This window comes from Caretta caretta, chromosome 1 (genome assembly GCF_965140235.1).
Source record: "Caretta caretta isolate rCarCar2 chromosome 1, rCarCar1.hap1, whole genome shotgun sequence".
Lineage (NCBI taxonomy): Eukaryota > Metazoa > Chordata > Testudines > Cheloniidae > Caretta > Caretta caretta.
The window spans coordinates 285096113-285116640 of record NC_134206.1 but is presented as its reverse complement, the minus strand read 5'-3'; positions in this window follow the sequence as shown (position 1 = coordinate 285116640).

The following is a 20528-nucleotide window of genomic DNA, read 5'->3' as shown; positions in this document are numbered from 1 at the left end:
CTATGCTCATCTAGTTCTTGGTCCAACTGTCTTGTTGCTAAGATCATGCTGGTAAGTACAGTATTCCTGCTGTTTAGGAAATAATAAATATCAACTGCTTTTTATTAGGGCATAGGCAGTACATTGTGTTCTCAACAGCAACACAGAAGAAACATTAATATTGAATAAGGCTTATTGTAAGGGAAGGAGAAGGTGGAAGATGATTGTGTGGTAACTAGTAAATGTCAATAATTCAGTTAGCTATGAGGTCATTAAAAGCATTTTGTAGTCATTTTTATTCTCTTATGGCTTAAAAGTTTTGTTAAGAGAGGGAAAATCTCCAGTGCTCATGAATGAGTCAGACACAAGCTTCCACACATGGCTGTGTTAATCAGTCTCAATCTGTTGACCTACAATTATCCTGCAATTCCAACCAGTCTTTCCAGGCCCATAAATTGGTAGTTATATTGAATGGCATGGTGTTTTTCTGATACGAACAAGTCTAGTAAGTCAGTAAAATTATCAAGTTCATTTCACTAGATTTTGTCAAATTTGAACACAGATCTCCAGATGTGAAAACCCATTTAATTTACCTGATTCCATCCACCCCATTTCTTCTGATTTCATTAAGTTCATGTTTCTTTGCTGTTGGAGATCTGTAAGATTTCAAAATACACTCTGTTAGGCAAAGGAATATAAAACAGGAAAAGTGAAGGAGATTTTATTCAGTGTTTGTAATACTTTCTTAGAAAATATGGGAAATAAGAATTCATTCCTATTACTTTTGCACTTATTACATTTGGAAGCAAGTGATATTTTCCTTCCCCCCACCCCCTTTTTTGCAATTTTATTTGTATTGGGTTTTCATTGTGGCTTCACATACATAATAAGGCATGACAAGACTGCAGATAATTTACAGAATAGACAAAGGCATGTATTGTTCAAAATACTCAGAACCTGGATTATGTATTATCCTGTTTTTACTCAAACCCAAAAGCTCTTGTGACAGTGAATGGAAGTGTGTATCTGAGAGTTAAGGATCTACTTAAAGGGGAGAAATGACATTTCATTTCTATAAACCTAAGCAGGGTAGTAACTAATAAGCATTTTGAGGTTTCCATTATGGCGTATCCTTTGTATTGTTCCATTGTGCGTGTGTGTGTGTCGATCGGTGAGGGAGAGTGCAGTTTGCTCTGCCCAGAAGACAGACAAATCTCAAATCTCTTGGGTGACTATTTCACAGTGGGTATGTTGGCCCTGCAATCTTGCAGATTACCCTGTCCTGAGTCAGGTCATCTGTGTCTCTGTTTCTCCCAAACCTCTTGTATGTAAGTGCTTCAGCGAGTTGGTGGTTTGATGGTTTGACTCTTTGGCCAAAACAAAAGTCTTCTCCCCTCTGGGAAAAACCAACAAGTCTAAGCAACACCAAAAAAGTCATTCATCAGCCCTCCCCATTTCTCCCCCTCCCCCCCCCCCCCCCCAGTGCAGAGGTTTTTCATTACCTTCCTAGGTGGCACTATAGGAAGAGCTGAGCCTTCCCTCTGTTACAGGTTACTACCCTAGAACCTGAAAGAGCATTTTCCCCGAAACCCAAGCATGCCCTGCTCCGCTTTTTCCCAGGGAACCTAACTGTTGCTGGTCAGGCCCTCTTTTCTGGCCTTTTCCTGGCTTCTTCCATGTGCCATTCCCAGATTCCTTCACCAGCTCCCATTGAGCACAGAATCACTGCCAGTTCTTCCTAAAACCCAGTTCTCGGAGAGCCCTCCCTGACCAGTGTGAGTGCTGCTCATGCCAACATCCACCCTAGCCCACTGAAGACATGAAAGCTCCCAAAACACAATCTCCTGGGGTGCTAGAGGCAGTGGGCATCCTCACTGATGGCTAGACCTGCCATCCCCTCCAGGTGGGAAGAGGAGATCATTGTTAACTTAGTTGGGGCTGTCACAGATATTGCAACCATCTGCAGTATCTTTGGAAACTAGTGTATTGGCTTTATCAATGTAGTCTGTATCGTTTTGGACTGGGGATTGCAGTCTGCCTCACTGGGGAGGCTTGCTGAAGCTCTGGAAGGCGCTAAAAGCAATGTGTGGATGATTAATGTAGTCCCTGGGACAGATAAACAGCTCCAGAGAAGTACCACTCCTTCAGGATGTGTGCATGTACTGATTCAGCCTGGGTTCAAGAGACCAAGGAGACCAAGAAAGAACCTAGGGTATAAAGAATTAGCATGAACTGACAGAGGTCTTCATTTTGACAAATGGACTGGAACTTGCCAAGGTCTCCATAGGACTGATGGGGAGGATATTGGTAAGCTTAAATACGTGTTTAGACTAGGGCTGTTGATTTGATCTCAGTTAATTCATGCGATTAACTCAAAACAATTAATTGTGATTAAAATAATTAAATGCAATTAATGAGACTGTTAAACAATAGTATACTAATTGAAATCTATTAAATATTTTGGATGTTTTTCTACATTTTCAAATATATTGATTTCTATTACAACACTGAATACAAAGTGTACAGTGCTCACTTTATATTATTTTTATTACAATAATAAAATAAATAGTAAAAATAATTTTTAAAAAATAGTATTTTTCAATTCACCTCATACAAGTATTGTAGTGCAATCTCTTTACTGTGAAAGTGTAATTTACAAATGTAGATTTACTTTGTAACATAACTGCACTCAGAAACAAAATATAAAACTTCAAAGCCTACAAGTCCACTCAGTCCTACTTCTTTACAGAAAATATGTAAATCTATCTATATCTATATCTATAAAGTTCTAAACTAGGGCTGTCAAGTGATTAAAAAAATAATCTCAATTAATCACGCTGTTAAACAACATAATACCATTTATTTAAATATTTTGGATGTTTTCTACATTTTCAAATATACTGATGTCAATTACAACACAGAATACAAAGTGTACAGTGCTCACTTTTTATTATTTTTATTACAAATATTTGCACTGTAAAAATGATAAAGAAATAGTATTTTTCAATTCACCTCATAGAAGTACTGTAGTGCAATCTTTTTATCATGAAAGTTGAACTTACAAATGTAGAATTATGTAAAAAAACCTGCATTCAAAAATAAGACAATGTAAAACTTTAGAGCCTACAAGTCCACTCAGTCCTACTTCAGCCTGTCGCTCAGACAAACAAGTTTGGTTACAATTTGCAGGAGATAATACTGCTGGCTTCTTGTTTACAATATCACCTGAAAGTGAGAACAGGCATTCACATGGCATGGTGGTCAAAGCATGAAGGGGCATACGAATGTTTAGTATATCTGGCACATAAATACCTTTCAATGCCAGCTACAAAAGTGCCATGTGAAAGCCTGTTCTCACTTTCAAGTGACATTGTAAATAAGAAGCTGGCAGCAGTATCTCCTGTAACTAACTTGTTTGTCTTAGCGATTGGCTGACCAAGCATTTATCCTTAAATGTATTTTTCTTTGAAAGAGCTGTGTGCTTACTTCTAACTGCTGGCATACACTGTTCATAGACTGTGGAGAGACAGCAAAGCACAAGTGCTGGACTGTTAATCACAGCTGCTGGGATAAACACAAGGAATTGAAGGGGGGAAGCAGTCTAAAAGCCCAGTCAGAAGACAGAAGGATGCTGGTCCCTGCCCATAGAGAGGTGACAAATAGAGGCCTGAGGCCTAATAGGGCATTCCTGGAGCAGACCATGTGTGGGGAGGGGTGTCAAAGGTTTAGCTACCCCAAAATAGAGACGGGGAGTCCCCATACTGTTCGTTGGGGCAATGGTGTGTCCCATGGAAACAGAATAATACATTAGGTAATCTGTCAAATAACTTAGTCCATCCCTTTGCCACTGGAAGATTGTGCCCAACAGTACAATTTCTAATGATTTAGTCTGTACACTTTCAAAAGCACTGAGGTTTGCACTGCTTCCCTCAGCTGACTGTTTCACAATCTAATAAACCCCACGATCAGTTATATTTTCCTGATAATTAGCTTAAAGTTTCCCTGTCTTAATTTCATCCCATTTTTTCCAGTTATACTTGTACTACACTGAATAGTTCCTTCTGTCCCTCAGTACATACACAGATCAAATACTTGTAGATGATCATTATGTGGGACCCTTGATGGAGTTTGGATATATAATCAAGGTAGTTGGAGGACAGAGAGACTGAAAACTCATCTCAGGAAAGTAGAAAATGTGAAGTATTGAGGACTTGAGTCTGGGTTTGGTTATGCCAACTTCTTATGACAGTGAACAAATTGAGACAGTCCCCATAAACAGCAGAAATAAAACCTTATTGCACAACTTTATTATTAGATCATGCATAGAATCTGAAAAGGTCCCTAGAATAAATAACGATAGCAATGAGGAACGTACCAAGCATAATATGCAGAGTGGGAGTGCAGAAAATGAGCAAATTGGAGACGAATATTTAGGAAGCTGAAGATTCCTAATATCCACGAGTTTCTCAGTGATTTGACCACACCAGGTCTGAACAAACATCAAGAGAAATTCATCTATATAGTGTTCTTTATTGCCAGAAGGTACTTAGTGAGACACTGGACTAAATAATCATTCTTACTTGAAAGGGAACAGATTAATGCCTTCACTGCATACATGTTCCTAGAAAAATTAACTTAAATAATGGGGACATCACCCAGGACTCACAGTATAGTTAGAGTTGGTACTTAGGTACTCCTCAAATCATGGCCTTAATTTTCTATGTCAAGCTACAATCTCCAACTCCCAAATTACAACGGTTGTAGTATTCATTATTGATTTGTATCATCCACCTGGAACCAATTCCCAAACACAGGTTGTATCCCTGGTTAACCTTTCTACTTTATTTTATTTGTTTGGTCTCTCTATAAAAGGACACCACATCCAGGCAATGCTGTCCTTGTAATTTTTTATTATTAATTTATATTATAGCATCACCTAGAGGCCCCAGCCAAGCTCAGGGTCACCTTGTGCTAGGCATTGTACAAACCTGTAGTAAGAAAAGACAAATATAAAAGCCAGATATGGGACAGAAGGGGATACAAAAGGATTAAATGATTTGTCCACAATCACCCAGTAAGGCAGTGGCAGAACTGGAAATGGAATATAACTCTCCTGAATTTCAGTCTCATGCCCGATCTACTAGACCATGCTGTTTATTACATATGTAGTGATGTTTAGAATGCTTAAAAGAGATTAATAATAGTCCATCTCTTACCTGGTTTATAATCTCTTACTTAGTTTAGAAGGTAAATAGATATTAACTTTACCTGGTTTGAATTGCCCTGGGCAGAAAGCAGTCAAGACAGAAGGTCCCTTTTTCCCTGTCACTTTGATAATATGTTAAACCTGAAAGTTGATGGTTAAGATATCTTTGGACTCTCCAGTGCATTTTGGAATAGGAGGAAATGACATTTTAGCTAATCCCAAATGTGGGCCTGTTTGTGTGCAAAAATTCCTGGTACATCTAGAAGAGGTATTCATTTTATGGAGGAATTCACTTATTCATTGGCGTAGTGAAGCAGTAGAAAGAGCACTTTATGTGACAATGAAGGTTCAAACTCCATTTAACCACCAAAAGGAAACACTCCATGGCACACGTAATTGTCTCTTTGGGGAGAGGATCAGAGAAAGAACAAACCTCACACAGCAGATGTTAGTCACATCACTTAATGCACTGCTGGAAGGATCTCATGTACTATTGAGATGAGTATAAAAACTAATATAGAAGAAAAGCTTCTGCATTCTTCAAGCTGCCGTGAAGTGAAAGGATGCTTCTCCCATGACTGTGTCCTCTGAATTTCCTCAGCTGGGACAAAATATTGTAACATGATTTGAGGAACTGTGGAGATGGCTAAGGCTGGTGGGTGTCAGAGGAACAGACAAATTTTGAAAATGGAACTTGGATACAATATTTGAATAAATGCAAGAGGGTTGGGAGGAAGTGAAGGAACTCATTAAGAGGGTTAATAGGGAAGAAAAATTACAAAAGTAATAAGTACATGCAGTATTTACCAGATGTTTGTATTTTAAAAGCACAGGAGAAATTATATTAAACAGACATCAAAGAATATTTTATAGCATTTTCAGCCACAAAAAGCATGCAAAATGAGACAATGGACAAAGGGATCTATACCTTCAAAGTCAGAATGGATGAAAGGTAGGAACTGATGTATTCCATTATTACATATCCTCTCAGAGGTCATCCAGAGACACTTAAGAGAATGTCATACCCATGTCTGAGCTGAAATGTGGGATAATTTCATTTTATTGGTTGATTGGTTTGTTACTTAGGTTTAGACACACACTAATGAAGAGAACCTAACCAAACTCGTTTAGGCATCCTTGACCTAACTTAAAAGTACAATGAAATTGGTACCCAAATATAAGTGAAGTGCAGTAGTACCATTTAGTATAACACACCATTGGCAAACCAACTAACCAAGCAACTGAAAAGTTAAGTTACCCTTCCTCTCCAATAATTCACTGCTCTTAGTCTCTGCTCTCCCCATTTTTATTTGCAAATTTTATATTGTTTGTTGTAATGTGTTTAGCGTGGAGTTTTTTTCTTCACCTAAGTATAAACATTGTTAAATATTTGTTTAAAGGGATATTTTCTGTGTTACTTAATAGAATAATCATTTAAACATATTTGAGGGCACATTTCAAAGATTTGGAAGTGATACTGGAGGTAATTAGTACTCAAAAAAATTGACTGGAGGAAGGCTGGAAGACTAGCCTTACGATCATGGAAGATAGCGGAAAGCTTAACTTTGTAGCTATTACTATGAAGGGACTTTATTCACTGTGTTAAGCTCAACTCCCTCTTCCCTCTCCTACCCCCCAAAAAACCCACCTGAGTTTGGAATGGGTGATTTAGGAATAAAGGAAACAAAGGTTTTGATGGCGGGTTCACCCCACACTGGAAAGGAAGGGATTAAAAGCCGCCTAAGGAGGCTGTGCAAGGAGCAGCCAATCAGCAAGAGGCTGCATGGAGCAGCCAGTCAGGGCCCAGAGGACTCACATATGAGGGCCTGCAGGGCCAGAGACACTTTGTTGCTGCAGGGAGCCCAAGGAGAGGGGACTGTGTTCCTAGCAGGCTGCAGGAAGGTAGCACCTTGGACAGGGCAGTTGCTGGCAGGGACTGAGGGAGCAAGGGAGAGCTCCTGGCTGGCTGCTGGGATGCACTGGCTGGAGGCCCTGAGAAGAGGGCAAAGAAGGTGTTGGGACTGTGGGGAAGTGGCCCAGGGAATTGAAGCACCACTGGTGGAGAAGTTAAGGAGAAGCAGCAGGAGGCTGTTATCTACTGACTCCCTAGGCCAGAATTTGGATTAGTAGGTGTGCCTGGGTCCCCCCACTCGCCCCCACTCGCCACTGGGGAAGTGACAGGAATTGGACTGATATACCTTTCCCCCACCCAGAAGGGGGAAAACACAAATGGTGACACGGCCAGAGGGCCTATTTTCTAGTGTAAACCAGGCCTTGGAGTGTCACAGCTGTATAAATGGTGGAACAGATTGTTTAGTATAAGTAAACACATATTTCAAGGGACCATTCAAGTGAAGTGGCCAGTTAACAACATATCTGTAATCATGGTGGAGAGGGGGCAGAGTTAGTGAGCTATACATTGATATAATAAGCCACAAATCCAGTGTGTCTATTCAGTCCATGATTTTTAATATCTAACAAAGTTATTAATTTAAGCTCCCAGGCTTGTCTTTTGAACAAGTTTCTGTTGTGGATGAGGACTAAGAGGTCAACTGTAGAGTGATTGCTTTATGAAAAGTGTTCACCCATAGGTGACAAGGTGTTCTTGTCTTATTGTTTATCAGCTTCCCCACCTACCCCAACCCATAATTGGGCACTTCCAGACCTGAAGAAGAGCTCTGTCTCTCACCAACAGAAGCTGGCCCAATAAAATATATGACCTTACCCACCTTGTCTCTCTTCACTTTCTTGCAAGTTAATCACTAGCCACACTTCCCAAACTAGTTAAAAGCAAAAGGAGACAACTGCTAGGAGGGGGTCACTTCTGTTGAACAAAAAGAACTTGAGGTCTGTTATATTTTGTCCCTTTTAGGAAAGGGAGACCAGGTTTAGACATCGAATGCACATTTATGAGGCACTGAGAGTATTCCTTGGGAAAATAGATTTTACGCTACAGTTCCTTCCTTCCTTGTCCTCTTCTGTTTCCTGTATTCTTTTCTTTCGCTTTCACTAGATGATATTATTCCTTTGGTTACTCAGCCAAAAGACAGGTTTGTTTGGTCTGATCCTATTCTTTCTGTTTTTCTTTTGAGGGGGGCTATTTTATTGCTGACATTTACTCATACCTGATTTTTGCGATTTCCCCCATTGTAGCGGACGTGCACTGGTGAAGTATATTAGAGCAGTGTTTCTCAGCCTTTTTGTGCTGGTGACCCCCTTTGGACTGAAGCATGGAAACCTGGTGGCATGGGGCCCCAGACAATTGCCCTGCTTGCCACCCCATAACACCAGCACTGTATTTGCAACCCCCACCCTCCCCTAAACCCATCCCAATCCCTCTGGGGGTTGTGACCCTCAGGTTGAGAAACATTATATTATATAAAAAGCTAATTTAGACTCTTAGGCTATTAACTGTTTTCAACCCATTTTTACTTACTCCGCCAAATTGCTTACCCACTGCTGTCTTGCTGCCTTTTCATCACTGTGGCCTTCTGTATCCTTTCAGGCTGGTTTTAGAGCTGGTTATTCTACTGAAAGTGACTTTTTTTTGAAGGTTCATAATGATCTCATTTGTCATCAGTTTTGATTTTGTTGGATTCATTCATAGCACTCAACCCCGTTGACCATACAATGCATATACATATATATTGGTGGGCTATATTTGGTGTCCAGGATTCAGGCTCCTAAGAGGTTTGAGTTAAATCTTGTTAAGCATCCTTTCAGGTAGTGTGCAGCTTATGACATGCAAGCTGGAGGAGCAGGGAGTCAGGGAGTTCCCCACCTTCTCCAGGGGTGGTGAGGTGGGGTTTCAGCCCTGGGGTGATGGGTGGCAGGCTTCATTTCCCTGCCTCACAGTGGTGGGCTCTGGCCTCGAGGTACCTCCCTCCCATCACTCCTGCCCTTCACTGCCTTCCCCAGAGCCCCACTACCTCCATACTCACTTCCCCATTCAGGACTTAATTTGTCCCCAGGCTCGTGTAAGTATGCTGTGAAAAGTGATATTTGTTGTATGTTCATATCACTTTTTCACAACTTAATAGCTAAGAAATCTTAAAAAATAAAACAGGGCAATCAAAAAAGCAAAAGAATCAAGAAAAAAGACAACATGCAAAGCACCTGTTTCTATTCTGCTTTGTCCAGTAAAGAATAGAGACAACTGTACATTATTTTATTGAGTCTGCAAATAAACCCCTACATAAATGAATTACAATGATTTGGACATGTATATGTGCATATTTATTAACAAATTTAGGAAGAATCGTCAGAGTGGCCACCAGCAAGAGTTGGTGGTCACACTCTGAGGCTACCAAAAATTTTTGTGAGAATCCCTAGGCTAGGAGGACTCTCAGCATGTGTGTTCTGGCAAAGCAAGGTGTTTTGCACACAGAATTTCTTCTTTCAACACTAGCTAAGTCCTGTTTCCACACTGGGCCTTCCAAGGAGGCTTATATGCAAAGTGAAAGAACATAGCCCAGACTCACAGAAGGCATGATGTCAGGCCAGCTTTGAGAACAAGGTTTATTAATTAACTTCTGATATGAAGACAGAAGAGGGGACTCATGATTTGTGTGTGTTTTTAAGGAGTCTTACAAAAACACTATTTTTTTTATACTATCACTATTATTTCCTAGTGACAGTGCTGTGGTTCAAAAATAAAATGTCTAAAGTGCTGAATGTATCCTCCGTTAAACTGCAGCACTTTTAAGGAAGGTTAAATTTTAGGATTTTTTTGTCTGGAGGTGCTGCTTTAGCCCTCTAATAATTAATTCAATGAAGAGAAAATGTTTGACTGGATTTACTGAATTCAGTATAACATCTAGGTTAGCACCCTTTATGATTAATGTCCCCCCAATGTATGCTAAAAACATGAGTAATGGTTAGTTGCTTTTGTAAAGCGTTGCCAAAATTTTAAATGCAATGTACACACTAGGGAGAACAATTCCAGTGATTAGGAAAACTGAAGCATCAAAAACAGATTCACGCAGTGCAGCTGCACAGCAAAGGTCATTAAGAGACAATTTCACTTTCCTTTGGCATAAGGGAACTGATGAAATTAAAGCAGCTATTCTGTGTCTATTCATGGTGCTATGTATGCAGCTCCTGTCTGCGTTTCTAGGTGATCTGCATGTTACATGTCGCATTTATGCTGCAAATTCATTCCTTAGTTTAGAGACTGCTAAAGTGTACAGAAGTGACAATCTTTAAATATATGCAAAGACAAAAAAGCCAGAAAGGCATAATAAAATAGGTTTCTGAAGATAGTGTAGTACACTCCTACAGATGAACGAGCCTCAGCAAGAATGTTCCTCTGTATTGTCTTCTGCATTGTGTGCGTCAGAGCTTCAATAGAAGAATAAATTTTAAAAAGGCCACACACATTGAAATATAAGTGCTTTAGAAAAGACTTGAGCACCAAATACCAAAGCAAGAAAACAGACATGAAAACACTGACAGTAGAAAGTCAGAATATATCACACCATTTAAATTCAGGGACTGGAAGTGAATGGCAGAGAGCAAGACAGTTTGAGAATGGGTAAGGGATTGCGTGGGGCAGTGAGACAAAGAAGGATTACATCTGAAATGAAGAAATTATTGTGTTAGATTTGGAGGTGCCTGTAATAATTTGTGAATAGTATGTGTTGACCTGGTTATTGATACATTTACTGTATGCGCATACTGAGTGAATTCACTTAGCAGGCTTGTCAGGAAATGTAGGTAGGATGGAAGGCAATATCCCAGATAACAGCCACTCAGTAAACACCTAGGACTATTGATTTTAATGTTGCTACTCCTGCTGAGCTGCCTGAACTGATTTACCAAGGCTAAGGTTCTGTCTACACTGCACAGCTTATAATGGTGCAGCTGTGTCACTGCAGCTGCACTGTTGTAAGGTAAGCAGTATAGCAGCCCTTTGTCACCAGGAGCGAGCTCTCCAGATGACAAAATAAAACCACCCCCAACGAGGGGCAGTAGTTTATTCACTGGGAAAGCGTCTCCTGCCAACGAAGCACTGTCCACACCGGCGCTCTTCATCGTTACAATTTTTGTCAATCAGGGGGGTTTTAACGACCAAAGTGCAGCATAGACATAGCGTAAGGAAACACAGAAGAATAGGACTTGGGTCTGTATATAAAAATATTCTCAGAGGCAAAGAGTAAAGGTGAATCCCAGACTTCAGAGTTTGGGAGCTCCAGGGAAGTTAGACCTATTGGGGTCCCCATGAGCAGGATCGTTGGACTCCAGGTAACATAGACGTGCATATAGGCCTCTTGTTGTTAATTTTTTTCTTATATTTTGTTCCTGTGGTTATTTAAACAATATATTTTCTTTTAAGAAGTCCGTTTTGGGTCACTGCATTTACCTCTGATCACAAGCCCCTGAAGGGAAGAACTGTAGCCACTGAGACCAGTCCGACCTAGTGGGTAAGCATGGTCAATAAACAGATTGCTGCAGTTTAGGACTCAGTGTAAGAGTGGGAGAAGTATGGGACTGAACACCTGAAAAGGTAAATGAGTGAGGTCTAACCCTTGGTAGGGATCTACTCTGATACCATAGATGGGACACTAATGCAGCTAGCCCAGTAACTGTGATGGTTATCATCAGAGAAACCGATGGCTTTGATAAAATGGAAGAACCCCTTTTGCACTGTGTAGTGCTAAAGTACTTGACAGGTTGTGATTTTAACATCAGGCATTTTAATACTCAGATGCTAGTACAACACAAATTAAATCTAGACAAGGCCAGCATGGATGATCTATATCTAACTCAAACTACAGTCCCAGATCCCACAATTACAGGTATCTGTCAAACTATTACTCAAGAATGATTGCCCAATTTCAAAATCCCTATATTTCACTGACTGCCCATAAACATAATTTTAGGCTGCATCATTCCACTATGAAAGTACTCTGTGACTTTGTCAATTTTGCTTGTTAGTGAAAAGGTTGAAAAGGTTTATTTATAGACTCATTTTTCTTGGATGGCAGGTTTCTGTGGAATTTACAACCAAAAGAGCTTCACTTACAACCCTCTGTAGGGTTCTATGCATATTTTTTTCCATGGGCTGTATGAGGAAAAATACAACCCTATAAAGCGATAAAGAGACTTCCACATTCAGCGAGTTGGACAAAAGCTGAATTTTAACTTTGTATCAAACTAAAGGTTTAAGCCTCTCTAAATTAAAAGGGGAACATCTATTCACCAAATCTATTGTCTTCATCTTGGTCTTCAGGCAGCAGTGCTGCTGTTTGTCATCCCTTTTGACTTGTTAGAGACCTAGAAAAACACATAACTGAGCTATTCTGAAAGCAGGGAGAAAAGGGCCGATTTCTAAATTCCTTGCACACAATTTTCATTTTGAATTAAAGTATAATAAGTTTGTTTTTTGCCTGTAAATGCTTGTATCATAGCAAATGTGTCTACGTGTGCTACATATATGCTGCTGTCCCTTTAGAGGAAAAAACAAAGATGCTACCTTCCATAATGTTACCTTTAAACAAAAATTTTAATAAGCTTTAGAGAAATTTTGTTAGTCTCACAAAGTTGCAATAAGGTATAAAGTATTCTAGGAGACAATGGAGCTAATTCTGCTCTTATTGCAATCATTCTGGGCCCTTAGGCCTTATCCAAAGCCTATTGAAATCATTCTCTTACTGACTTCCACAGATTTGGGATAGACATGGAAGTGGGAATTGGTCCATTGGAATGACCCAGGAAGGGGCTCATTATAATCATTAACAATATGATATTTCACATTCTAGTTTAGTCCGCAGAAGTCAGAGACTTGGTATGAGGATTACTGTTCCCATAATAGTGAGCAAAATAAACAGACGGGAAGCTCAGCTTTCACATTTGAGTGCTCAGAATGGCACTTGGGTGGATCAGGTATTGGGCACTAACTAGGTATTGTTTTCATGGTTATCAGATATTGCCAATATTATATATGCCAATATTAGACACAGCAACACAAGGTTAGATTGTGCCTTTCAGCATCACTCGAAGGATGGGGTGGTGTATAAACTGCACCACCTCAAGAGTAGTCCTGGGAGGCACTGTGATTCAGAGATGCTCCTCTGAGACACATTTTCTTTCCTGATTCCCTTCACCTCAAAGTGGGTGGAAGGGTCTGTTAATTATTTCCTGCTGGCCCATACCAACAGGAAATTGTGATATTCCCCTTTAGCTCCGCTGGCCAGGAAATATGGATGAGAAGAGCTAAGATTACAGCTGTTCCTGATTCCTCTACCCTTGGATCAAGGAGGCACCAAGTGGACACTAGAGGTGGTCAAACCTTTTTGAACAAACAGGCCTTTTTTTTTTCTTTTGGTCAAGGAAAAACTTCTGGTTTGAAAACCAACAGCATTTGTGAAAAATTGTCAACGCTCTCAGAATTTTTCATGAACATTTTCCTATTTTTTTCTTCTACACATTTAAAATTTTGTACTGAAAACAATACACTCATTGACGTTTTTGGGGTTTTCAGTGAACTAAAAATGTTGATGTTTTCAATGAAAATATTTTTAAACTTTGTGAAAAATTTCAAAAATCTAAAAAATGGCTCCATTTCTAACACTTTGAAATGGAAACAACTTTGAAAATTCAAAATGTTTCATGTAATACATTTTCATTGTTTGACCAGTTCTAGTGGACATGTGGCAGCAGCTTCTTTCCACATGACTGGCCCAAGGACCAAGTAGTTCTGTGTTTGTACAAAGCCTAGCACACTGGGCTCCTGGTCCATCACTAGGACTCCTAGGTGCTATGGTAATACAAACACACAACAATAATAACAGCTCATAGAACTTGTGGGCCTGATTCTACTATCATTTATACCAGGTGATTTCAGTGGAGTTATTCCTAATTTATACTAATGTAACTGAGAAGAAACTCAAGACCTATATTATATATTGTTTTTTATGTCCACTATCTTGGATTTATTTTAAAAAAAAAACATGAGAGAAATCCTTGTTACTCAGTTATTTTGTATACTGTGTAACTGCGCCTGTCTGAAAAGAGTCACTGTGTCTTCAAAGGATATAATAATTGTAAAGTGAATTTGGAAAATATTGATCAATGGTTATATTGATCCTTGAAATCCAAAATATCCTATGTGCCTACTTTTCCCTGGTAATTTTCAAACATTAATTAAAAGCATGTTAGTGATCAATAATATAAAAAGATCTGGATGAAATTTTTCAATGAAAACAGCATTTTTTTGGAAATGAGAATTTTGTTTCTTTTGAAATTATATGAATTTTCAATGAATAATCAAAAACCATTTTCGAACACCAAATATTTTTTGGTTTCGTTTGCAAAAAAGAGTAAATTTTTATGAAAATCTTGCCATTCTCCAGACATCTCTTACCAGAATTTCAGAGTTCCTACTGTGCCTATGATATATCCACTCAGCATTCTTGTCCATTCTTTCTGAATCAGCACGTTGATTAGATATGTGATATTCTAATCAAGTGTGTGGATCTCATTGAACCCTTTGGCCATCCAAGAATAAAAAATACTTCAGCTGGCTCAGTCTTACAGTTAGTGAAATTAAATTAATTTTGCAATAATTAGATCATTAGATGTATTACTGTCAGCATGTTCTGATGATCACGTTTAACTCCACTAGTGCACTAGTGTTGTTGTTGAACAGGTTCTTTCACATGGAGCAATGCATCCTTTGTTTCCACCCATAACCATCTGATAACTTAGTTTGAGTTCTAATACAGTTCTACTCCTAGGAGCAAACTCTGTGTGCAAGGGAAGTGGGGCAGGAGGTAGGCTGGGAAAAGGAATGGAAAATCCCCCCCATTTTATATGATCTTTTGATGGCCTCAACATTCATACCTGCTGCCCGCCACACCCCAATGTTTATGTGTTTGTGCCTATTTGACTCAGGTACTAGATTATATGGTCCAATTTCACTGGCTAGTATTTAGCACTACCCTAGTCAACAGTAACACATCTAGTTTGGATAGTAAACTAGTACCCAGCATCCTTTTGGTGCTGAAGCTCAGTAGTCCTTTTCAATTAGTTTTTTTCAAGCTTAATGCTCTAAAGAGAAAAGATATTTTAATACAGATTAAGAAAGTAGATGTCAGAGAGAAAAAACAAGAAAGAAAAGTACAGAGGAAGGAGTGCTTTTGGGTTAAAAATACTGTAATTGTATAAAAGAAAAATGAGTTAAGGGAAGAAAATATGAAGTAACTGGAGGAGGGGAAGAAAGGATAGAGCACTAAAGGCAAAATTACATTGGCTACAGTGTTCAAACCTAAATTTGTATTTAGTCTCATAATGGTCTCTATGCAGACACAGGGGTCCTCCTTGGGTACTAACTAGTTATGGCCTGATTGCCAAAGGTGCAAAGCACCTCCTACTTTTAATGACCTCAGTGGCTGCTGGGGTTGCTCTTTGAAAATCAGACCCCTTCTCTTGAGGTACCAAATTATGGATTTAAGAAACAAGCTTTAGGCACCAAGTTTTGAAAAATGCAGCCAGTTATTATCAAAGTGTTTGTGTGAATTACAGCTGAGTCAATCACGTTCAACATGACACCCCTGGATGAGTCAGTGGTAGCAGGGACCAAATGCAGGACCTCTACATCTAAAGGCCTGTGCTAAAGAACCTAGGTTCCTGTGCTCAAAGGCTGTAGCAGAGCGATTAAATGTCTGTGTGAAGTAGGCACTAGAGAGGGACAGAGCCATACTGTTTAAGCACAGGTTACAAATGTAAAAACTAGTTCCTGTTGGCTAGATTCACAAAGGGCCTTAGGTGCCTACCTGCTACTTTAAGTGCCTAAATCCCAGATGGGCCCCACTGGGATTTACAGAACCCCCGCTCAGCTACTGCCATGCACTAAACATGTCTAAACTTGCGTGGCACCTACATTTTTGCAGTGAAAGTTCCCTAGGTGGCTATGTTTCTGCCTCTAAGCCTGCACACTGCAGTCTAAGCCCTTGAGCACAGACTGGAGAAAGATAAGCCTTCCTCCAATTAACTTGTCTGTGAACCCAGTCTGGAAAGTGGGCTCAGAACTTGCCTACTGATCAGGCTCCTATAGACAAACTTACACAAAATATCTGGGGTGAATGAGGACCTCCCTCATAACTTCTAGCCCAGTGGTTACAGTACTCACCTGCAATATGGGAGACCCCCTGATTCAAGTTCCCCCTCTGCCTGAGAGGGAGAAGTTATCTGACAGCTCCCAGATGAGTGTCCTAGCCATTGGGCTGTGGGATATTCTAAAGTGGGTCTCCCTCACTCTCTCTCCGGTTGAAGCTATTTCACTGTGGATAAATAGAAAAAGAGTCATTGGGCCAGAGAGAGAGAGAGAGAAGTTGTGAGGATGGATCTCTATGCCACTGGATAGCACACTAGGATAGCCTTATTCAAATCCCTTCTCCCCTTGAGGCAGAGGGACTTGAAGCTGAGGTCTCCTAAATCCTGGATGAATACTCTACTGACTGGACTAAAACTTCTTGCAAAAACACCATGAGTGCCTAGCCCCAAGAGAATTCCAAGCAGAGGGAGGTGCCTCCCTGCTGCTCAAATTTGGTGCCTATCTCCAAGAAGTGGGTGGGGCTTAGCACACCCTTCCCTTGGCATCTCCCATTGGTTAGTTTAGGCGGTCTAGCATGCTGGCTTTTGTGAATCCCATTCTGACATGCCTGTCTCTCCCCCATTCATTTAATAGGGAACTAGGTACCTGACTCAGGTTTTCTGAATCCCAATGATTTTCTAGGGGCAGAGTATCACCATGCCTAAATTTCTTTGTGAATTTAGTCCTATGTTACCTCCATTTTAAAATCCATTTATTTCAGCTGAGTTGTCTCCCTTTTTGTTTTGTTTTTTCCCCACAAGCAATCAAGTATTACAGGCATAGCTGTTTGTGGAAAAGAAGGTTCAAAGTATCAGGCGGGAATGTTTGAGGAAATTGAATTTTAACTCTGCATGTGTTAGAAATCAAGGTGGACGTGCCTGCACTGTTTCCAGTTAGAGAACAGAAACAGAACCATGTGATATATCTGACCAGCCACAACTCAGCTCAAAATTTGGACTATTCACAGTCAATCTGTGAAGGAGATGCTCCTTCCATTGATTCCTTCCCTTTTATCCTGATATTCAGCTAAGTCACACAGGCTTAAACTATAAATTCTGGCCCAGGGGTTCATAAAAGTGTTGTATCCACACCGGAAGCACACCAAACACATTTTATGAATGTATTTATAAACTGTGTGTAGGTGACAAGTGTCAGATAAATAAATAACCTTCCCCACTTTCCTGCCTTAAGAAGAGCAGACATTCAAGGGGACTTTCACCCCACCCTACCCCAAAAATCCTTTCAGCTCCAGAGTGGAGGGAGAAGCACATAGCATTTTGACAAGATGGGAACAGAAAGAGCCTGGCACCTGGCTCCCTCCCCTCCTGTGAGAAGTGGGTCAGCTCCTCTGCCTACCCTTTGCATCTGCAACACCAGGCTTGGAAAGGAGGTCAAGAAGCCTTGGACTGTCCCCTCACCCCACAGTCCTGGGCAGGGGAGAAGAACTCCTGAACCTGCAGAGGTGCACTGAGGGCCAAGGGGCAGATGTGGGAAAGTTCAGGTGGGTGTTCAGAAGCAAAATTAATAGCTGGGCCCAGAGATGGGCAGATATGAAGCTAATGGGCTAGGGACACAAAATTAATGAATTAGAATGCTGTGGTTTGGGAAGAAACTGGAAGCTTGGTCCCCTCTGGCAGCATTTTGGACAAAGATTTGTAACCTGGACGGAGGGGGGCAGTGTCAAGCTGTCTGAAGTGGCTCACGATTGTAAGTGCCTACCTCAGGGCAGGCTGTCAGAAAACAGGGCAGACACTCCAACTTGTGGTGTGTTCAATAATTAATTTTCACCAACCCAATAACAAACACTCTTACCATAGAGTCACAGACAGTCCCCTTGGGATCTCCAGTCTATCTTGCCACCCAGACAAGCTGGACTTAGTGATAAATGGACCAAATATCACAAAATACTGAGGTTGCTCCCAGTCCCAAGTGGCCAGCTGTTTACCCCAGATCAGCTGTACTCTAGACCTTACACCAAAGACAACTCCTGTAGCCAATCCTGTAATAAACTATTTAAAGGTTTATTAACTAGGAAAAAGAAATGAGAGATTTGTTTACAGGTTAAAGCAAGCAAGCATATACACACAAATGAGTTACATCTATGATTCCTAAAGATGATAGAGATGTTTGAATCTGTCAATTCAAAATGACTTTCAGGTGTAACCGCTGGGATCTCTGCCTCAATTTAATATATCTGGCCTTGTAAGAGTTCAAATGCCAAAGAGATGAAAAATTCTCCTGTGACTCTGTTTTATCTCTTACATTTAGTCGTCCAATCTATGCACAAACCATTTCCAAGATGTGGGGGAGGGATAGCTGAGTGGTTTGAGCATTGGCCTGCTAAACTCAGGGTTGTGAGTTCAATCCTTGAGGGGGCCATTTAGGGATCCAGGGCAAAAATTGGGGATTGGTCCTGCTTTGAGCAGGGGGTTGGACTAGATGACCTCCTGAGGTCTCTTCCAACCCTGATATTCTATTATATGATAGGGACATTCACCAATAATTTGTGTTGCTATGTTCCTTAGTGGCCTGTTTAATCTTTATACACTTCCTGAATGGGCTGGAAAGACGATTCCCGTGCCCTGGTTCACAAGTTCAGAGCAAACATTTTCAAAGTTATAAAGCAAAACTTACATATTTCCTTATAGCCTGGAATACAGACATTACAAGTGAGATTCATGCATGCAGCAATTTACAATCATTTCATAAAATCTAAACATTAAATACAATCTTATAAGACTACTACACATTTTGAACAAAAATAGCCGACACGTGAGTTGGTATGGTTTCCAGCTATGGGTTTGTCACTTCTTAGCTAACGTGTATGGTCTTGGCCAGAGCTGGTGCAGGATCACCTTACTGTATAAATTTGAGGGAGTTGGCAACACTCCTCCCACATTTATGCTGGGGAAGGAAGGGAGGGATTCAAAAATCACCAAAACCACAATATAATAGAAAAGAATCCTCATATTTGGTAGGGCTAGGCGAGGGGTGTTTGTCTCTGTTCTGTTCCTGGAGTGGTGCAGCTACATACAGATCCTTTACACAGGACAGACTGTAAGGTTACAGTCTTCTAGCCCTATTTCTGTGCGTGGCAGCATCTCCCATAGCCAGTTGTATTAGTAGACCTTGCTTTGGCTCCTCTTCCACTGGCAGTCCCAGATTTCTCGGGCTCTAAGCTTGAGCTGTAGGAATAGGTATTAATTCATTCTCTGTCTCGCAGACACATGCTCATGTACATAAACATACCCAATGTCAGAACAAGATTATTTGGTCAGGATGTTATTGCTGCAATTTGCTTACAACCTGTCAGAATTGATTCTGCATGACAGAATAGCAATATCTAACCCAGCCCTTCTCTCTAACATTATCTAAATTGTCTGAGTCTAAATTATGCTTTATGACTGATTCGCATTACATGAACCTGGGAAAGAAATATCTATACACCAGATGACCTTTACTCAGACCAAGAGGTAGGGGTGTGTGTAACTGAGGGAGACTTCTGCTCATTTAACCTCTTGTTGAGCAGGGAGCGGGGGAAGAAAGTCAAGATGAGAATTCTTGGGATGATTTCATATGAACTAGACTGTGCAAAGAGTTTATTATGTCTTGTACTGAACAACCGTATAACAGCATTGTGGATTTCCTTAACAAAATTCTTATAGCCTGACTTTCAGAGGTGCTGTGTGCTAGCAACTTCCAGTGACTTCATGGCTCAGCAAGTTTACAACTCAGGCAATTAAGTGTTATTTAAACAGAAAGAATGAATCTCCAAGCACACAATGATCAAAACAGCATTCTGCCTTCCAAGCATTCAGGGACTCAGCTGTCTGCTGAGTAGCGGCTATTATTGTCTACAGATGGTAGGTAGAACATTGGTTCTAACATTCCTCCCCCCTCCCGCCTCCGCAACCTGATGCTTACAAGCCAGTAGAATGTAATAGTCATCTGGTATTCCACTTCCTGTAGGCTCACAGAAAATGAACTGCCTTTAGATATCCATGGCAATCCACTGTGTGATTGAAGCTTGAGTAGATACAGCAATGCTAACTTTACCTGTGCCAGCATTGCTAAAAATAGGAACATAGACATGGCCACACAGGCTTCCATGTGGCCTGTACAAGCCTGCTGGGGATTCGAGGTGCACACTTGCTTTGCTAGGCATATCTACATTGCAGGGTAGACATACCTTTTAACCATTAGACTAAAATACTGTGGAAATTGTATCTATCACTCTCATAATATATT